Source organism: Clinocottus analis, unplaced genomic scaffold (assembly GCF_023055335.1).
Source record: "Clinocottus analis isolate CAN_PGR_092001 unplaced genomic scaffold, fCliAna1.0.p SCAF_12, whole genome shotgun sequence".
In the NCBI taxonomy this organism is placed as follows: domain Eukaryota; kingdom Metazoa; phylum Chordata; class Actinopteri; order Perciformes; family Cottidae; genus Clinocottus; species Clinocottus analis.
Genome location: NW_027175843.1, coordinates 15655061 through 15675720, shown reverse-complemented (window position 1 = coordinate 15675720; position 20660 = coordinate 15655061). Strand labels below are relative to the sequence as shown.

General features: G+C 41.8%; 1 protein-coding gene across 1 annotated transcript in view; it reads left to right on the top strand.

The window, feature by feature from the left end:
- Positions 1 to 20660, top strand: part of dars1 (aspartyl-tRNA synthetase 1) — a 160791-nt gene that overhangs the window by 91262 nt on the left and 48869 nt on the right. The gene's annotated exons all lie outside the window — the stretch shown is intronic.

Sequence of the window (20660 nt, the reverse complement as noted above, 5' to 3'; positions counted from 1 at the left end):
CCAGCCAAACTGCACGGAGAATGCTAATGCCGACCAACTCCGATGGTGTGTGATGCTCAGAAGAAAAAAAATCACACAAGCCAGAGGAGTAAGACAGCTGTCGAGTGCTGCTGTCTGTAGCCGGAGAGCTGCTAGCCTTTCAACGACAGATATGTGCAATTAAGGTGAATTTAAACCGTTTCGTAACGGGACATTTTTTTGTTGCCACCTTAGTGAATCATGCTTTTAAGATGGGAGTGTTTAAAGAAAGATGGCTCAGTGCAATTTCATAAGGAATATAATGCACAATGATTAGGTCATAGTTAACAGATTTAATGGTAAATGAGCTGAGAGGCTCAATTTCACAGTAATTATAAATACATGGTTATACAAGACATGAATCATTCAACAGTCACTCCATTGTTTTCAATGCAGTCAGTCAAAAGTCAGTTCTGCAGCAGTCAATTTTATCCAGAAGTACTACGAGATGTCTGTTTCAGTACTTCCAGTTATCACATACCCGAGAAAACTCAGAACTGACAAAAATATTTGCAAGAAACGTTCACATTTGTTTTTTAGTCTTGATTTGAATCCTTGTTTCTGCTGTAAATGCCTTTATCCCACACGTGCACCACTGCCAGCCTTTGCTGCCAGCATCACTGCTAGCTTAGCTTGATGATATTTAAGCCAGGAGGCTAACCTTCATTACACTGGGACTAATCCTGCTGTGATCATTTGGATTAAAACATCATAACTAATGCTCTGTGATGAAGCAAACAAAGACAAACCTTTGGGATTATATATATGAAGTCAGATAAAGAGAATCAGAAATCACTCCTGGCTAATTTCTTTCAAACAGACACTGCAAAGTCGGCAGAAATATCAGTCATGAACTTCACTATCTTTGTCTACTAATAGGCCGATCTCTAACATTCTGTAGGATTTTTTTTCTCTTGACTCCCAATTTCGAAACCATGTGGATTGATGTGGTGATCCGAGACCAGAGGAGCACACAAGCCCAGCAATTAAATCTACGTTGTTCATCCTGTTCATGCATCAGGGGTTGAAATATTCCAACATGGCTTGGGTGTTCAACATTTATCACCCGTTTATCACCACCATATTAGGTGGGAGGAAGGCTCCACATTCACCCTAATCATCATCATCTATCCATGAGTGTCTGACTCTGTCCGGCTTGTTTTCGCCTCCGTGTCTGCATGTCCATACAGTGAACCGATTTGTTTACCCCGTCTATGATGACGTCTAACAAGGGCATTGGGATCGTGGTGGGGAATGCTCCCCAAGTAGTGAGTGCGGTTTAGGGTGGAGTGTTGTGAACGCAGCCTTTAGGCTGGCTCCTCCCCCAACCAATTCCCTAATAAGGGCGAGCTCATAAAACGCACCAGTAGCCTCATTCGTTGTTCACCCCTGTCCTGGCTCATAGTGGTTTGTGGTACAGGTAAGTATTTAACCTTCCTCTTTTATTAGGGTCCTCACCGACCCGTTTTAGTTTTTAAAAGCATAAAAGAACCACATAAAATGTGGTTTTATTGCATCAAGGCTTTTTGATCTTGTCAGGAACCTCTGTTTCAACTAAATACAAAAAATGTTTCACGAAATTATAAAATGCTCCTGTTGAAATTGGGATCGTTCCGTTGTGAGGGTCGGTTTTGACTCAGTTATAAAAATAAGATTATAAAGCAATAATTAAAGTCAAAATTGAAATCATAAGTGCACTGTCAGCAAACACACTGACAGCCAGCTCCTCTCCCCTTCCTGTGAGCTTCAGGGGATTCTCATTTTCTCAACCAAAAGCGCATCCGCCACCAACCCGCTAACAAAGGGGATGGCACTAGAAAACGAACACAAGAGGTAGGGGTCGGTGAGCATGCCAACCTTTGTGAAATACAGGCGCCTATTTTAACTTTGTTGGCTGTAAATAGTTTCAGAAACTCAATTTTTGTTCTCCCTTATATGAGTGACTGCATATGTAAATGCCTCAAATATGAGGTGGTGGGTAGCCACGACGATAAATTGTATTTTACAGCATGGTGAGCCCTGTTTATCCCCGTTTTTTCATTTATTGGTTCACCTGCCGCCGTTTTGCCTCTGCTTTGCCTCAACAATTTCTTTAATTTGCATTGTTAAACCAACTGGGTTTGTTTGTCTTGATTATTTTTGGTACTAGTTAACTTTTTTTTTTTTCTTTCGGTGAAGTAAAGTGCCATTGTTGGTGAGGTCCCTATACCTTGTTCATGCATGTACGAACAAGTGTCGACTGCATCGTTGCTGTTGTGAGGATTTCTGTGTTGCACCTGAGTGACCGTTAGCACCCCGGACACTCCTCCGTGTAGTCGGCCTACCCACCAAAGATTGGGATTTTTAGTTTACGTTTTTAGTAAGATCTTTTTTAGTGTCAAACTGTTTCTAATATCTTACTGGTTTATTCCTCCTGCACAGTCTCCATCCCTGGAAGTTTGATTTTTTTTTTTTTCATTTCCTAAATAAAACCTTTAGTTCATAAAAAGTGAATAAAATGCAAATGTCTCATATCTGTAACCAATCTGTGTGCGTTTATCAATTCTCACAACAAAATCTTAAGGTTCTTAAGCTCACATCTTCTGAATCGTAATTCAGGTGGCGTTGTAATGCACTACCAACATATATACATTATATATCCCCACACAACCATAAGTCGGAAGATGTCAAGCATGTCATCTCACTCAACCGATGAAAAACCTGAATGACAATACACGCATACACGACAATACCCTGTTTACGAATGTCAGAAAAGAACTCAGAGCTGGGCACTCAGTCAAGGTGGTTGGGATTAAGGACCGTTTGCGACGCTTCTCATCACAGAAGCCTAGAAGAGACGAAGCTGAATAACTGGCAATGATCAGATATAGTTGAATATCTGACCTTTAGTAAGTTAATGATTCTGTCTTGGAATTTGAATAATGGTATGTCTGTCCAGAGCAAAGGCTAAACTAAACCAGACTGTGCACACTAGGACAAACCCTTCTCCTTCCTCAGTGTCTGGTCGGGTGAGTTGTCTGTAGCTGGATACCATGCATCTCAGTGGCAGGAGACAGATGGTGTTTGACAGAGGTCACCCATGCTGCACAATCATGATCCCTCTCCAACTGTGGCGGTTCTCAACTTGGCCACATATTCATTATTCATAAACAAGTCACTGGAAGGAGTGTAATTGCTACAAAGTACAGCCTACTGACGCTCAAGGCTGATGTAATTTTAGTTTGGAGACATTGTATTAATGACTCATGATACTAAGGAAGTGCACTCTGGCATATGGCTAATGTAGATTCAGAGAGAACATTAAACTATTGTCATTTCACACTATTTCATCATAAAAGGCTCTTTGAGGTTCAAACACTTTCTCGCTATGAGGAAATCAGTTAAAGTCAAACACGATTGCTTCCTGAAGCTCACCAGGTGGTTGTATTTCTTTGCCAAATGGATGTGTTCAACGTGTTAAATGTTAGCTCACCAAATGAAAGATGTTGTCGACCAGAGCCCTAACTACAGGTAAGGGCACTTCAATCATTTGTCCCTTTCTATCATCAGTCCTAGTCTTTTCAAATGGTGTGGAAACTATGAGCTTTTCATCAAATTCCACACTAACATTACAGCGCTTCCCAATATTAGCAGCTATTTGTGACTGTGCCTGCTAAGTGTTTCAGCACCAACCCTAACCCATGTTTTTACAATAAAGAGAAATGAAAACGGCTGAATCTGGATCTGATAATGGCCTGTACATCTGCAAAGGAGGGGGTAAATGGGAGATAACAGCCTACAGCCACCGGAATAGCTATTAAAGAGTTGCGGCAAGATACAAGGAGACTGTGACAATGGCAGGCCTTTTGTTCCCAACCTTCAATGCAGCGAGGCTCCATTCTCTCCCAGTCTGAGGTCCTTTCCTTCCATCAACAGCAGAGAGAAGTGCAGGTCCCACAGAGAGATGAAGGAGGAAACTGATTGGAGAGAGAATCTGATGCACAGAAGCACCAGCGGCTGCTCCAGGACCGAGAAGGACTGCTTTAATGTCGGTGCTGCACCCCATCACGCTGACAAAGGAACAGTGGCCACCTTTTCAATGAAACAGGATTCACTCAGCCGACTCACGCAAACAGTATGGCGGAAAATGGACAGTCATTGTGAGGTGTTTCCAAAAAAACATGTTTCATTCATTGAAAGAAGTTAGAAAAAATAGACATTCTTCTCTTTTATCGTTCATGTTTATCGCAGACGCTGGTGACTGACTTTACATCAATATCTGGACCGAGGGCCGCTCTCCGCTGTTAAGGACACGGCTTTGGATTTTACCGTATTAATGTTCCCCTCCACATGTACCCGGTAAAGATTTCCACCTGTGACACGAATACCAACAGGTTTTAATTTAAATCCTCTCTGTTGGCCTGAGCTCAGATTTGAATTATTAGCATTGACTGGAATTTAGATCTCAGGGAGTCTGAGCCTTATTCACCAAACGTCCTGAAGAATACATTTCTTCAGATTCCGACGTTCACCATTGTTTTCCTATTTGGGATTTGTTCATAGGTATGCACAAAATCTACGCACACTACGCACAAGGGAACTCTTGATTAAATAATTATTGTTTTCTTCAATTCTACAGTTATGGAGCATTACGGTCTTTTCATTTTTTCTCATAGGACCTTCCTAGAGATCAAATTTAAGAACAAACAATGTTAAATGAGGCCCTCCGTTTTCGTAACCACTCAGTGAAAACTGTCTGTCGCAAAATAAATACAGGATTTTCCGTTTCATAATGAATGATAATACCTTCATGAGAAGGCACATAAGCAAAAGAAGCCATAGGTGGACTGCAGGGAAATATGCTCCCAGAAAATTATCCAGTAACTAGAACATTTCACATACATTTGGAGGGCGCCTGTTACTTGGCGGCTATCCCAGTAATTAGTTTTCTGATTCTGGGTGTTTGCCAAGTGGACTTGAGGGAGCACTGCGTGGTTGCCAGATGCTGGATGTGATAGTAGCACTCATCCAGGAGTGCCTGACGCACTTTCGGTGATAGTATTTGTAGCGGTGATCGTCCTACCAGTACTTTGGCTCGTGGCATTAGCGCAAATCGCCAGTACAAGGATTAGCAGTAGCGGTTTGGTCAAATAAACGTGCTAGCTATCGAAAAGCTGAATGAGCACAGTGCAGATGCAAGTTGCGTGAGCCTTACAAAGTCTGAATACTTTCTCTCCGTCAAAGTATGATGTGGTGATATGGGTACAGAGAGTCCTGGATCCAAGCACCGTTCAGCATGATTTCCTATTGTTGTGTACGAGTACATTTTTCAATCAGTTAAATTTCGAGGACAGACCATTACCAAGAATGGCACATAAATCTTTACAGCCAGGACATCTTCCATTTATCTGACGGTCACCTCTGTTTCTGGCCTGACAGAACCGCTATACTCCTGACAACTGACTCAGCACTTGATCTATACATGTCATCTTTGCAAATCTAGAACAATAATCTTTATTGCATTTTAAGGAATACCCTTCTGTTCATCATTCATCAGTAGAAATTCTGAGATACAATCGCTGGATCATCATGCGGTATCTGTACACTATTTTTGTAATATTACTACTCATTCATATGCCATGCCTGATAGCGATTTGTATTTAAGTTCACCTTTCTGGCATAGACTTGACGACCCCTTAAATGTCAGTAAAATATAAATTGGACAATAGCAGCTCACAGCATGGCTCTATTGTCCATCCATCCACTTTGCTTCAGATTAATCTTGACGACTTGAGGACTCTTAACTTTTTATGGTGCACCTTGATGAGGTTTTTATTTGTGACTTTGAGTGAAATGAGTGAGTCTCAATTACCATAAAATATGGTACCGTCATTCATGCCCCTTCAAGATGATTTGTTATATCTTTGATGCCCGGACTTTTTCACTGGCGCCATAATGTGGTCAAAATTTCAGTGTGTTACCTAAAAAAAAGAATTTGGACATTTACTATTGGCAGCAAAATCATGATGAAGGATTCTGTCAAAGTTATATTTGTTGTCTTTGTTCTTTCATTATGATCCGATCTGTGACTGATCCGTGATACGATCCGAACCATGAGTTTTATGATCCTTTGCACTATTAATAATAATAATAATTATTATTATTAATAATAATCCACAGCCATTATCACAGTTTTTTTGATGATATTTAGTTTGATGCCAATTATTAAGGTTTATAAATGATTCATCTAGATCTAGGGAGTGACATGTGTGTGTGTATATATATATATATATATATATATATATATATATATATAAATATATATATATATATATATATATATATATATATATATATATATATGATTTAGAATCATAATTGTCTTGAATGTGTGGAGAAGATAGTATTGCAGAGATATATATATAATTTTAACATGCTGCAGAAAATCTGCTGCCAGAAGCAGATCTACTACATCTGTGTCACTTATTGCAAAGCTATCTCTTTTTTCTTTTCAACCTTTTGAAAAGGAGGAAATTACAACAGCAAACAAGCACAGTTCTGAGAACAGCAAGCTGTTTTGTGCACAGTCTGCCAGTATAAATGGCATTTCATTAGGAGGAGAAGGTCAACTGTATCCATCACCCTCGTTGAGATAAATGAACAATTGTGTGGCAGCTAAAAGATCATCAATTGATGAAAGAATAACATTGATCTGAAAAAAACCAGCCTTGGCAACCACTTGCCTAAAACATTATTTAGGTTGTGTTTCTTTACCAAAATCAGCCTCTGAGGCACAGACATAAATGCTAAGCCTTTAATTAGCATGTTAAATGACTGCAATTTTGAACTATTATACATAATTACCAGGTGTCTGAGATAAGAGCAGATTATTCATTTGTTTATCTAAATTAATTAGCACAGGGGTGACCTTGCAGACTTGTGTTCATAATGGTATCCCAATTGTAAACTACCGATCTAAAAATATTACATTTTTCAATACTTCATGATTAAGTTTGCTTTAATGGCGGGCCTTTTTATTTTTTACAGACTTTGCAGTGTTATTCCTATAACCAGAGGAGGTTGCCTGGTTTATTCTGAATGCTGACTTTTAATAAATATACATAGGATAAATATAGTGTATTTTCCCTCCAGATAGGCTCTTTAGTCTAAACAAAGTTGACACAGGCACAGGCCAGTGTGAGATCTCTGAGGGAAGTCTAGCTGGGGGAGAGTCCCCCCCCCCAGTCAATGCATGAATAATGTATGAAGGATCTGGAGACATCACTTAGAGATGCTGTCAATATCAGCTGGGGCCTTGCCCACCCATGTGGCTGCTGCCCTTTACCACAACCTTTAAGAGGTGGATTCCCTCAATGCAAAGACGCCCTTGTTTTCTAAAATACCCAAATGATAATCTGGAAATGGGGTCATTTAGTCATCACAATAATGTGAATGTGCAATAATGTGCCGGGGGAACATTTTCAAAAATGTGTTTTCTCTCTTTCATACATTTTGATTTTTCAGATAAAGCCACATTTTTGTCGACGGACGCGGTTGCATTCCCTCCTTTGTTTACGGCCCCAAAGTCAAGGCCAGCCTCATTTTAAAGGGAGAGAAAAGCTGACGGGATTCTCAGATGTGCACATCAATGTTTAACATTTGCCATGTTGAAATGAATACAGTGTTTTAATAACGGCCAAATTTATTGGGGAATGACGGCGAAAATATTTTTGCAGAATACCTGAAACCGATTGCAGCAGCTTGCAGCACACAAACACAAGTTGGAGCAAACACAAGTGTTCCCGGATCAATAATGTATTTATGTGACCGATCAGAATTGTATCTCCCCGTTCACCGGTCTTTTTGAGATATTTGATGTATACCTAAACCGCAGGGTAAAGAGAGTTGCAACGACAAGACTTTAAACACAATGCAGCTGAATGAATGACAGCCAGGCTGTTGGGAGATTTTCAGGAGACTGCGAAAAGCTGCTGCTCTTTGGCCTCGAGAGAAGTAGAGGAAACAGAAAAGACAAACCTTTGACAGAGCAAACTCACAAAAACAAAAAGAAAAGCTGTTGTGGGATGTCAATGTTAGCTAACACTGTGCAGGTGAGCCCAAATGGAGCTTTGCGCTCAGTGCAAAGCAGTGGCATCTCATAGCTCTGTAAATACAGTCAATCACATTAGCTTTAGTCTGAGTGAAGACAAACATCCCGCTGTGTCAGGTCACAATTTCTAGCCTCCACTTAAAAGTCGATTTGTGAGTGCTTGGTAAAAATGTTGCTTCAGGTCTAAGAAAAAGCCCGACAAGCAGTTTGATCCCTGCGGCGGAGTGTGACTGTACTGCATATATTACACTGTATAATTTAGGAACCCATTGGCTATCGGTCGGACGGCCGATCTTTTCCGTTGCAGAAATGCAGAATCTGTTGATCGAGATTACTGTTTCTGTAAGGTGGTACTTGAACGCTCAAAACTCCAAGTCTGCCTCAGCTTAGCGTTTCATTCCTGTCAGTCACGGATCAGAGTTTTATACATCAGAGAGCTTTAATGGCTTCTACTTTGGTACAGCCTGCACGATTAATAGTGTGTGACAGATAAGAATATGAGTCATTAGTATTACATTAACAAATAGGCATCCTTGTGGCGGCTGGCCCTCAGGTGCCGTGCCATGTGACTGCATTAGCGAGAGTTAAATGTGTGCTTTGTCACGTCAACCAGCTGTTTTTTGACAATTTGCAAAAAGAAATTCCTGAAATGCACAATCTGTATTATGTGTTCAATCTGTATCCACATTAGCAACCCAACAAAAACTTCCCCTGTCGAGGAGGAGACTCCTGCAGAGACAAACAGGGATGGTTCAAAGTATTCTCATGTTAAAAAAAAAAATCTTCAAAGTGTGTTTAAATCATCCCCGGGCTGAATAAAGTAACGCGAGTTTCACGCCGAGTCGAAAAAAATAGAACGTCTCTAAGCGCAGTCAGTCCCTGACTCCTTGACAGGTGCATGTTTGTTTTTTATTTTCGAACAGGCTCTGTTTATGGAGATCTTTGAAAAAGCAATGAGCACCATACTCCATTTCGCCATATGCACCATTACCAAATCACATCCCCCCCTTGCTGTCACACTCATTTTGTTGTTTTGCTTGTCATCATCCCAGCAGAAGATTCGCTGATGGCTGCTTTCGGAGCCGAGTGGTGAGTTGAGCACAAAGTGTGTCCAAATTGGTCCTGCGCTGTCTTACCAGTCAGACAGATTCTGTGACAGCTGTTGCACTTGTTGCACATCTCAGTACATCCTTGAGGCATCGAGCTCTTTCCTGAATCATCGACTTTAACCCACAGTCTTGACTTGCGAAGACCTGGAACCAAACAGCAGAGAGCGCCGTGGCCGAATTGACGGGAAACACTTCCACAAGTACGACTGTTTTTTTGTAAACAAAGATCATTAGAAATAAAGAGTAATTAAATAATGAAATCCTGAAGTAACAGCAGAACATGCATATCTTACTATTCTGGTTGTTTGCCAACATTTCTCTGTCGGGTTTAATTTTTCATGGCGGGCTAATATATCGAGCCTTTTCTTCTTTAAGGGAAGGGAGAGAAGAAGACATTTTTGACAAGTTTGAAGTCAGAGCTGAGCGAAGCGGCGCGGAAGATCTATCGAAGTCACCCATGTAGATTTGACAGTTCAACAGTGGCAGAGGATTCGTCAGAGTTGAGGAAGGCAGGGGTTCATTATCTCCTAATTACGCGAGATAGAGCAGAGGCTTACTTAGCTGGAGCAGGAAAACACCTGCAGACTCAAGTGTGTGTCTCCCCAGATTCCAGCAGCAAGCCTGTAAAATGCTGCATACTAACCAAAGGATTATAGCGCATTATAGTGCCAGGCACCTTTTTAGAGTCGAAGCAAATGAGAATCTAAAACGGAAAGAGGAAGAGAAGGTGGTGATGGATTGTAAGTGGGGAAGGTTCAGCCACTCCAATCAGTAATTCAATAAACATGCCAATTTGTTTTGTTCCCTTCAGCCAATTGTCCACCAAAAAGACTCCACCACTGCAATCATGACCATGAAACATCTGTTCATATGGTCATGATCTTTAAAGGAATAGCCACAGGACACCGTGAACTATTATGGCTTGGATTTCATGCTGCATTGTTAACAAGGAGAGATTATTTGTTTCCCAAAACCTGCTAACTTTTCTTTTCCCTCGAGCACATCCATACAGCAGGACCGTGCCCCATGCTCTTGTGAGTGCCTGACACTCCGAGAAGGGTAATCTAATTCGTTGGATCTGAAAGTAAAAGCAACGTAGCGGCAGCTTGTTCCAGATGTGTGTCTAAATGCACAGGATCGTCTGCAGAGAGGAGAGCGTACGGAAATGTGCTTTCTGTGTGAAATGCCTTCCCTTTTCCTGCAGCGTGCTCTCTGGCGTCAGCAGCTGTGACAAGCTCCCTCCTCTCTGCCACACACACACACACTAAATCGAACAAAAGCAGCACAAATCTCAAACCGGAGTTGGCCGGGGGGGAGAAAAAAAAAAAAAAAAAAGACTGATCAGTTGTCCATTGCAATAAAGTTCACAAAGATTTACCTTTTCCTAGGTGGGATCTGTTTTTGACAGATGCTGCATTCTGACAGAATGATTCTTCATCCACAAGTAAGATAGGAGGAACTCGGTTAGCGGTACACAAAAGATTTGGAATTGGATTGCAGTGTCTTGTGTGGATATAGGTTCCTGTCACCGACTGGAGAGCAGCCCCTCCTGCTGCTGCTGTATAATGAGAAGATACTGTGCCATCTAGTGGGGGGCTGCAAAACATCACCATTGCGACACTTCCGATGAGGTGAACAAGTAGCTGTGCGCATCCAAGCTTTGCGTTTACTTACCAACGACCTCTTTTAAACAAATCTGTCTCCCCAAACAAGACTAAATGATACAGCCAACTGGTGTAATGAGGCGGGCACGGAAGACAGGAACACAGCGCTTAATCAGAGCGCGTTATTGCAGCGCTCTACTCGTCAGATTTCCAAAAAACTGGAATGTTTCTAAGCGTTTTCTTGCTTGCACCTTGTATTTTTTGTGCAAAACTTAAAGAGGAGCAAATGAATAGGTTTCCAAAGTGTAGCTCCATACATCACAGAGAAATACATATTGGTTACCAATAGAGCATCACCTTGATCCAACACTCAGCTAACCTCCAGTGTTGCTGCTTTCTGCACCGCAGAGCTCAAGCCGTCTTGATTTGATTGTGTTTGCAGGGCTGGGTAGAGGAATTAACTCTTAACTCACTCTTTTTCCTCTGTACTTGCAAACAAAACCTCCTGAAGTTCATACATTGGTAAATAGTGGGGAATTGCCATCAAAACTCCCCGTAAGTGTTGTAGAGGCAATTCATTTGGTCGACTAGCGTGCTGGTTCAGAGAGGGAAATTACATATCATGCCAGCAATGTCGTGGGACATGTTCCTTATTGCTTAATGGAATACCGTTTGCTGAGTTGCAGGAGTCCAGAAACATGCGCGCCACAAGTAAAGTACCAGAAAATAACAGCAAGACAACCCTAATAATGCACTTTAACTACCTGATCGTGCATAACCACAGTGGATTTCATTCCATGCGACGCAAATGGAAAACCCCAGACAGACCTGAGCCACAGGAATAGACAGCGAACCCGGCTGGTCATTGTATCCAATTAGCAATCCTGGCAAAGCCTCAGCCCGAGGCTAATGGAAATGTAGATAAGATCCTATGTACAAATTAAATTGGAGGTAGGATATAATAAGGGACAGGCAGATGGAGACCAGGAGCCTTAAGATGCTATCTGACACCCTTCTGCTGACCAAGCATTAACAGCAGCCCTCGCCCACAGAGCAAGAAGAGAGAGAGAGAGAGAGACAATTATGTCATATAATAATGAATTACAGCTGGCACCAGTTCAGAGGATGGTAGATTGTATTCGTCAGCGCACCAAATGTTTTGTCTGGCTTCCAATGCGGTTGAGTCAAATAAAGCCCTGGCAGTGGGGAATCTATTCACATGTACGCTTCTTTTTCCTTCACAGAAGAATGAGGAATAATGGCAGAGAGGGGGGAAGTCTCCGGGTGCCAACTCTTTTCCATTACAATGTCGGACTTCAAGCCCCTTTGGCACTCAAGTGGAGACCAAACTTTCTGCCTTCTGCGTTGTGTCTCTGGGCAGCAAGCATATTTCATGTTAATTCCTTTCTAATTGCGTCAATGAGCAGTGAATGGAGAATTGCATGTGGCTGGTATGACCACGGGGCAGGAGTTAAAACATGCAACGTCCTGCTCAGCAGAGTAGATCGCAGAGAGCAACTCCCTGTGCGTAATAAAGCTCTGGGCGGCTCAGCAGGGGGATGCTGGGTTCACTCATGCAGTCATAGGTGATTTGTCAGTATGGTTGAGAATGTAGGAATATAAATACGGGGGCGGAGCGGTCTGTGCGTGGAGATGGTTTTCTCCACATTTCATCACTTCGAATTATCCTTTGTGTTGTTTTTTTTTTGTTTGTTTTTTTTATCCTTTTTTTCAGCTGCTTGTAAGCAAATGATTGATTTCCCTTTTTAGTGTAGGCTGATGAAGGTTTTGTCTGTCTTTGCTCAGTCTCCAGAAGAGTAAGGTATCCTCAGACTATCAATTCAGTCGCTATAAAATCCCCCCCCCCCCCTACGCCTCCCACCCCTCGTAGCCGGATGCCAAACTCCAAATGACTTTCAGGATCTAAATACAGTGTTAGCTCTGTAATGATCGAGATGTTGGCTCTGCAACCCCCAAACAAGCTAATGAGTCCCTTATACATTGCATTTCAATACACCATTAGAAACGTCTTTGTTTCATTTGATTGTGATGAACTGCAAAGTAAGTGTGCCAAATCGCTAAGTGTAAGTCGAGCGTTACATCAGATGAAGGTAATTAAACAATACTAATTAAGTTTCCTAAACCAACAGCTAATTAGCTTAACTCCAGCTTCTGTGAGATAGAGTGGAGTTGCTGCATCGTGAGCGACTGAGGTGAGGTGGAGAGATTAGCCAATATGTTTCTGGTTTGATGCAGCCTGCATATTCCAGACTCAGCAGCCCGACTGCTTTATAATTAAAGAACATCACAGAGAAGACGCAAGCTAAGGCAGATATTTACCTCAAGCAGCTTTTCATTTAGCCATGTCTGAGCTGCATTCAAATCTTTTCGGAGACTCTTTGTTGCCAGGCAACGTGAACCTGAGGTTCTTTATGCCATTCTAGTTAGAGACTTTTTCCTTCAGGCTTTGACAATTCATATCTGAGAAAATACACAGACCTCGACCAAGTCAATCAAAATTAGAATCCTTCTTTGAGATGTGATACCAGTGACTGGGAGGTATTTCCTGATATTTTCATCTGGAGGTTAGATTTATTTATATACTGTTTCCTCTTATAACTGCCTGTGTAAAGGGAAAAGGAAAGGCGTTTAGAAATCATGCTCAACCGAATAGTAGGAGTGCATAAAACATAGGTTGATATCTTGCAGGTAGAATGTTCAATTCGAAACATCTCCCTATCTTTCTGACTCAAGAAAAGGTTCCTGGAAAAAAACAAAACAGCTTCTTCCTCGTAATATTCCTCAGAATAATTTGGCAGAGAGCCAGGCTGACATGAGCGAGGTCAGAGAGTGTGACTGTCTTCGCGCAGAAGTGTGTTGAAAAGTGACAGTTTGGTCAAGACTCACTCTCGTGGGGTGAGAGATGAACCGGAGTGAGCCTCTCACATTGTTGGAAGCCGTCCACATTCATTAGAAGACATCTGAGAATGAGAGCTGACCCCACCGAAGCCAGCTTTTCTACCCCTTCCTCAACTGACAGGGCAGTCTATGTGGGGATCAGGGGTGAAGGAGGGCTGCATGATTTACCAGGAATGATTTTGCAGCCTACCTGCTGAATTTGTAAACAACATTGATCAATGTGACGTCGCTTTTACAAATGGCTGCAGTTCTTAAAAATGACAGATCATTACAATAACGGCGCAGGGGCAGGAGGGGTTGCTAATATGGATCATGGCCCGGAGATAAACTCTCAACAGCATCATTGATTTATCATGCATCAAGAGGACCAACAGCTCCGAACAACACAGAACCTTACAAAAGGAGAGAGGGGGAAAGAAAAGTTTTGGGTGAAGACGTACAAACCACAGCCACTGGGACAAAGACAGCACAAAAACCTTTTGTGATTAAACAGAAAATGCCTCACTCTTTGTGTTTCGTAACACCGGCTCCGTGACAAGCATCGAGCCCACTGTGCTTCTGCTGAATTCTCTCCTCTGCATATCAACTCCTTAATCTTTGAGCGTAGCATTTTAATACTGTGTGGTGCTGAAGTGCAAACTCAACACCGTCTGCACGGATACAAAGGCTGATATTTTGAGTGTCTCTTTTCTGCTTGAGAGAGATCATTTGCTGAGGAAATACATTTTTTTTTTCTCCAGGCTTTGATTGAGCATAGATAATATGACCAGACTATGTGACAGTATGGTATAGGATGAAATGCAGAGGAATAGAATAGATCCTTTTAAAAAAAAAAAATGTGTCTTCAAACTTCCACAGTGCTGAAGAAACTGAGAAGTAGGGCAGTGCAGCTTCCCTTGCATGCAGCCAAATGAGCTGTAATTGCCTGGGGAGCTGGAAATCAGACTCGAGGGTACAGAGAGGAAGGCAAAGCTCGTTCAGTACTCTGATCAGCGCTGATGACTGGCAGGTCATTGTTAACATTCAGAAAACAAACAACTCCAAGTCCCAACAAACAATGATCTGGAAGCCACCGGGGACCAACGATATCACCGCGAGCAACTAAGCGATGGCAAGAGATTCGAGATTATTTTGATAATAAAATGCTTTTGAGCTGGTAATTAGAAACAGAAAAAAAAGGATGATATTAAAATTGACTCAGTGTGGATGATGACAGAAATACAATGGTGCTTTGTTAGTAGGGTTCAAGATTCAGCTTGTGATCATGTAAGTAGGTCAAAAATGCGTTTATGGTCTATCAATCCCCCATTTGCTCAGTGTTTAACTCTGTGTCTTATCTGGATTTTAAAACAACAGCTCATTCCTAAGGCAGGCAGTCCATCCCCGAGCAGCAACCTCCGGTTCTGAGCAATGAAGCCAACTCGTCACTGCCAAAAACTGCAGGGTTTTTTTCCAATGGCCGCTTGAAGCTGGCCTCAAATTCGAGTCAATCCCTACAGACCCCCCCCCTTCTAACATGCCCAGCTTTACAGCAGAAATAAACATGTTTACAGCCCGGTACGAAAATGGTTTTAGTCTCAATAGCTAATTTCCCTGTTCACAACCACGAGGGTGACAGGTGGCTGTCTGCTCTGCCCGCCTCAGCTCGACGATGAGCCTCCTCTCAGCCCAAGTTTGGATTAGCCAGGAGTTAGGCTGTGTCATCGCTGCCAAGATGGGGAAGGCTGGATCCACCCGTGAGCTTCACAATGGATCTTTAGTAACCTATGGGTTATGTCATGGAGTCTACAGCCATATCTCACGCAGTCTGTGCTCCTCCCACACCGTATATGCACTGTGGACCTATCCCAATGTCCCGGCCTTCAGCCCTCTGGGACTTTACTCACGTCACCTGTTAAATGGTTGAGTGTGATTGTCTGCCAGGGCTTTAAATGGTGTATATACAAATAGCACAGCTACCTTCATTTTTTGGGGGGGTGGGGGGGTTTCTTCTAATGCCTGATGTAAATGCCTCCGAGACTCCAGGTAATTGTCAAATGATTTATTTACTCCTTTTTGTCAAAACAGCTTCAATTAGCAACATTTGAAAAAAGTGTTTATAGTTGATGAGTGAACCAGATGTGCAATATAGCCTTGCATTCCTCTGATTTAGTGTTTTTGTATTTGTACCATCTTGAATTCTTAATGTTTATGTTTCTTTGTTTTTATTTTAATGAAAAAATTGCCAATATTGAAGGAAAAAAATATTGTACAGTCATGTACAGTAATATGCAAATATCTTTGGAATAAAGTTTGAAATATGAAACCACTTTCCTTCCTCCACAATGTTTTTTTCATGAGGTGAGGAAACTATAGTCATATAGAAGCCTCGATGAAGGCTGATCAGTTTTTTATCCTCTCAAGCACCAAGGCCCAAGGATGCCGAGACTGGTCAGCCAGCGAGTCCATTTGTTGAATTGTGTATTCATCCAATCGTGTGGTGACGAGGAAGACGTCTTAACAAGTACCCATTAGAGTACGATGCTGGGTGTGGGTATGCACATTCCATACAGGGGGATTCCTGAGGATTTCAGTGACCTATTGTGACCTTTCCCCCACCCTCGGGCCAAAAGCTCCACTTGCACCGCTCTCAAAATCTAATGGGCAGATTAGCGACATTTAACTGAACTTGTTAAGCCGGCGAGTGTCATCAGGTGCCCCTGTTAAGTAGACAGCTGTTGGCGTAGAGGGTGTGCACCAACCTCTTCAGAATATTTTGCTCTATCATACTGTAGCAATTTAATATGCAAATTCACAGACAGCTGTGTAGCTGGAAGTGCCTCTCCTCAGTCTCCTGAGCGCTGCATTTGTCGACCTGCCGGGAGAAAGTGCTAAAACACGCTGCATTTGTTTCACTTAGTAAGAAGGTGTGTGTGTGTGTGTATGTGTGTGCCATTTGGGAAGGGCGTCGAGGCAGCCTGTGTTTGAGCTCATTTGGCCTCATTAATGAGCTGAACGCACATTTTAGATGTGGCTGAAAAGCTACATGGACCATAAGTAGTCCCCAGTTACCGGATACCTATTACCGCTGGACAAAACAACCAAATAATTTTTAAAAATCATTCATCGCCGAGTCTGCAGTGCTACATTTGGCTTCCAGTGAGCTGAACCTCCCACTCCGAGTTCGGCAGCAGCTTTTTCCAGCTAGTTGCCTTTCTTTCTCCTTCCCACACACGCAAGCTGAGCTCTCTCTGTGCAGCCTCAGTGCAGAGACAAATGGCTTCTGTAAATTACCTGAACACACACTGCCAATAATGGCAGTGTAAGCAGTGCACGAATGATTCACTGGAGGCTAAATCTATCGGGACAATACTGTCAGTGTGGGAAACTTTTTTTTTTTTACAGTAAGCAGTCTACTTTTGAAATGTGCGGCTATCCCCTCAGTGCTTGTCATTAATTTCTTGACTTGGCACACAGTAGTGGTGGTGCTGAAAGCTAATTATTTACATAATCTGATTACTGGCATATGTTTCCCTAACGTTAACGATGTGCCTTTGTGTCGCCTAAAGGTGAATAAAAACACACCATGGCGACAGTTGACAGAAGCGAATATTGTCATAAAAAAGCTATAAAAGAGAAAATAAATATTCATCCTAGCTCAACCCAAGAGAGCTCAGACTATGCAAACTTAACGTGTAGGAGATCAGGTTGCTCATTGATGGATGGACAGATCTGGGCAAAGGTGGAGAGCTTTAAAAAGGGAAAGTAGTTTTACTCCAGTGGACCTCATCACATTTCAGGATGTCCTCTGGGATCGTTTCAACCTAAACCGCCCTCACAGTCTCATCGTCTCCTAGATAAATTGGCTGCCAGCCAGCTGGTCTGGATCATCCGGGTCTAAATGAAGAGTGAGACAGAATGAACGGCCTTGTCAATTTGTTCCCAATATCCTGGCTCACAGTGCCCACTTCAATCCTTCACACTATTAAGATCGTCTCAATTCATGCAGAAAGGAGTGCAACCATTAAAGCAAGGTTGGGTCAAGACATTCAGCTTTAATTATTAGCGTGTGAGAATTAAAAAGTAATATTCTGTCCCAGTGATGTCAAGTGAGAGTATCAGATGCGTGGGAGTGACTTCATTCAGACTTTATGCAGCAAACTGTGATGCGTGGTTTACTACACAGTGGCTTTGGCATTTACCTGTCAGGAGACTTTCCATTTCATTCAGATAAATGCTCCTGCAGCTCTTCCAGCAGCCTGTCTTCATCACTTTACTCCCTTTTGGAGACTTTATGGCAGCGGAGCAAATGGTTGCAGCAGCCAGACAGGGTTTAAAGCAGGAGAAATGAGCGCTATTTCACCAACAACAACTGATATAAATGCTGACAATATAATTTAAAGGCTTGTGTAACCTTTGACAAAACAGTTTGATAAGACAACTGGTCCCTAAATAGCTCGGCTGACATTAGGAAAAACAATCTGCATTTACCTTGATTTGTGTGAACCCATTTCCGCCTGTACCAAGAGATTAATGAGTCAATCCAAGCCGTTCTCTTGTCCTCTCTGTGAATAAAGCAAGTAACCAATCGTCGACGTGGATGTCACTGTGTACTTGGGGTCTTTAGTTCTTCTGGATGCTGAGTGAAATGAGATAACTTTATCTCAATTGTGCCTGATAAACGTAGTAAAAAAATAAAGATGCCTCGATGAATCCGGCCGAGAAGACAATTGGATTACAGTGTATCAGTGGCCCCCTTAAGTGTTGTTGATGTTTCAGATGGAGCTGTGTAATACATCATCGTAATGCGCCGTAAATTAGAAACAAATAATACAGACTCGTTGTCGCCTGTCGTGGAATTATAATGGCGGAACAAAACTGATGCAGATCAGAAAATAGAGACCAGCCACTGCATATAGTTTTCTTGTGTGAAAAAGTGATGAATCCTGATACAATACAAAGACAAATGCAAAATATTGGAAAAATTGCTGCCAATAATAATATTTCCCTTTCCCCTGTTTAATGTCCCCCTCCTCCATAATTCAACCCTATCACCTTAGTATTTTAGTTTGTTATCATAATCTCATGAACCAATGATGGAAAAGTGAATTCAAATAGCCAACTGACAGTCAATAATCTAATCAGCTCCCATTTACATGATTACATTTACATGGTTGTTTATCCACACTGCCAAAAATCCAAACACAAATTGAATGAAATTCTCTCTCTGTATTCTTATTTATTCAAACAAGCTTGTAAATCAAACAGTGTAGGCGGAGACGGGAAGAAAGGGCTGTTCAGTTCAGTTGTTCGTCTCAATAAAGTAAGCCTGAGAAGCTCCACAGGAACTGATGCTAAACGCCAAACAAGCAGGGAGATCAGTGAGAGGAGCGCACACAAGGAACACAACGACAGACAGCACAGAGTAGTGTTCATTCTGACACCTCTTTTTGGATTAAGTCGCAGTTTGAGCTTTTTCCGAAAACGGTGAGACAAAATCTGCGGTCATATGCTAGTCGAGCGTACTCAGCGTCAGTTTAATTTAGAAAACTGTCAGTCTGAGCCAACTAAATGTGTCCCATGATGACGAGAGCGAATTCTTACAAAGATGTCACAGCTCTTACAATAGGCAGATATGTACAAGAGTCAGTGGCAATGTAGGAAATTGTGTGACGTTAGCTAATATAGTGTAGTAACATAATGTAGTGCAGTACAGTGTACAGGTTGGGGCATATGGATTGTTATGCCACCAATATCCATCACTCAGGCGTGTGTCCTCTATGGTTTTTGAGATGTTTTGAGGAATATCGTATTAGGATATAGTCTTTGTGATCCTCGGAGAAAAGTTCATGTTTCCTTGCAAAATGTAACTCACGGACAGGGTCGCTAAGAGACACGCTGTCACCTTCTGTGGTACTCGGTACACGTCGTAGCCTTTATCAAAGCAGGGTTGTTGGTTTTTGGGATGACAATGCTGTTTTTCCATTTGGAAAGTGAAGGTGAGCGCGCCAAAGCTTTTGCGCTCAGAGTTTTGCAAAAGACGTTTCTTTTAATGCACGTTATTTTAACACCTGCTGAGAGATTTCCACCATTACATTTGGGGGTTAAACACTAAACTAAAGGGTATTTTAACGAAATGAAAGATAAAACTACATAACCTTCTCTACTGCTAGCTGGCCAAATATTTTGTACAGAGTTTAAGACATAAGTCTTGAGGCTTTGCCTTAACACCAATGCAGTTGAGATGACCTCAGTAATACTTGTGATTCTCATTGCATTGCAATGCAACAGTAACTTTGTCTTCACAGAAACAGTATCACATTTACTCTGGGTTATTCACTCAACAACACGTGTCTTAATGACTGCTTCTTCATTGCCAGTGTCAGTAATCTAAATTAAAATGTTCCAAAACGTTTTAATGACCAAACTTCTCTTTAAGTCCATGTACTGTGATCCTGAAGACACAAGATGCTGTTTTCAAATCAGAACTGGAAACTACAAACGACTTAAAGATCACTGTGCTGTGGATGAATGACTCGTCTCCTAAAATAGTTCCAAAAATAAACTTTACTGCCTCATTCATAGTAAAATAATTTAATCATAAAATAATTACAAACATCTTTTTGTAGTTCAAACAAAACACACCTTTGTATGATTGCATGTTGCCCTGGATGCAATGCACTGCCCGGTGGACATAAATTATGATGTTCTTAGAGTGCTAATATCGATGTCATCGTTTTAACACTTCTTCAACAATATATGGCACAACAAATTGAATTTACTACTAAAACTCTGCTGCTCCTTTGTGTGTTTAACCTGTGTATTGTCATCAAATTGGCCGCTCAAGGACGCGACCTCTCCTCACTTACTCACTCACACCAACAACCATTTTCAGAATTGCGTGGTATCTGATTTTTTCCTTTGCTTTCTCTCCATTTCATA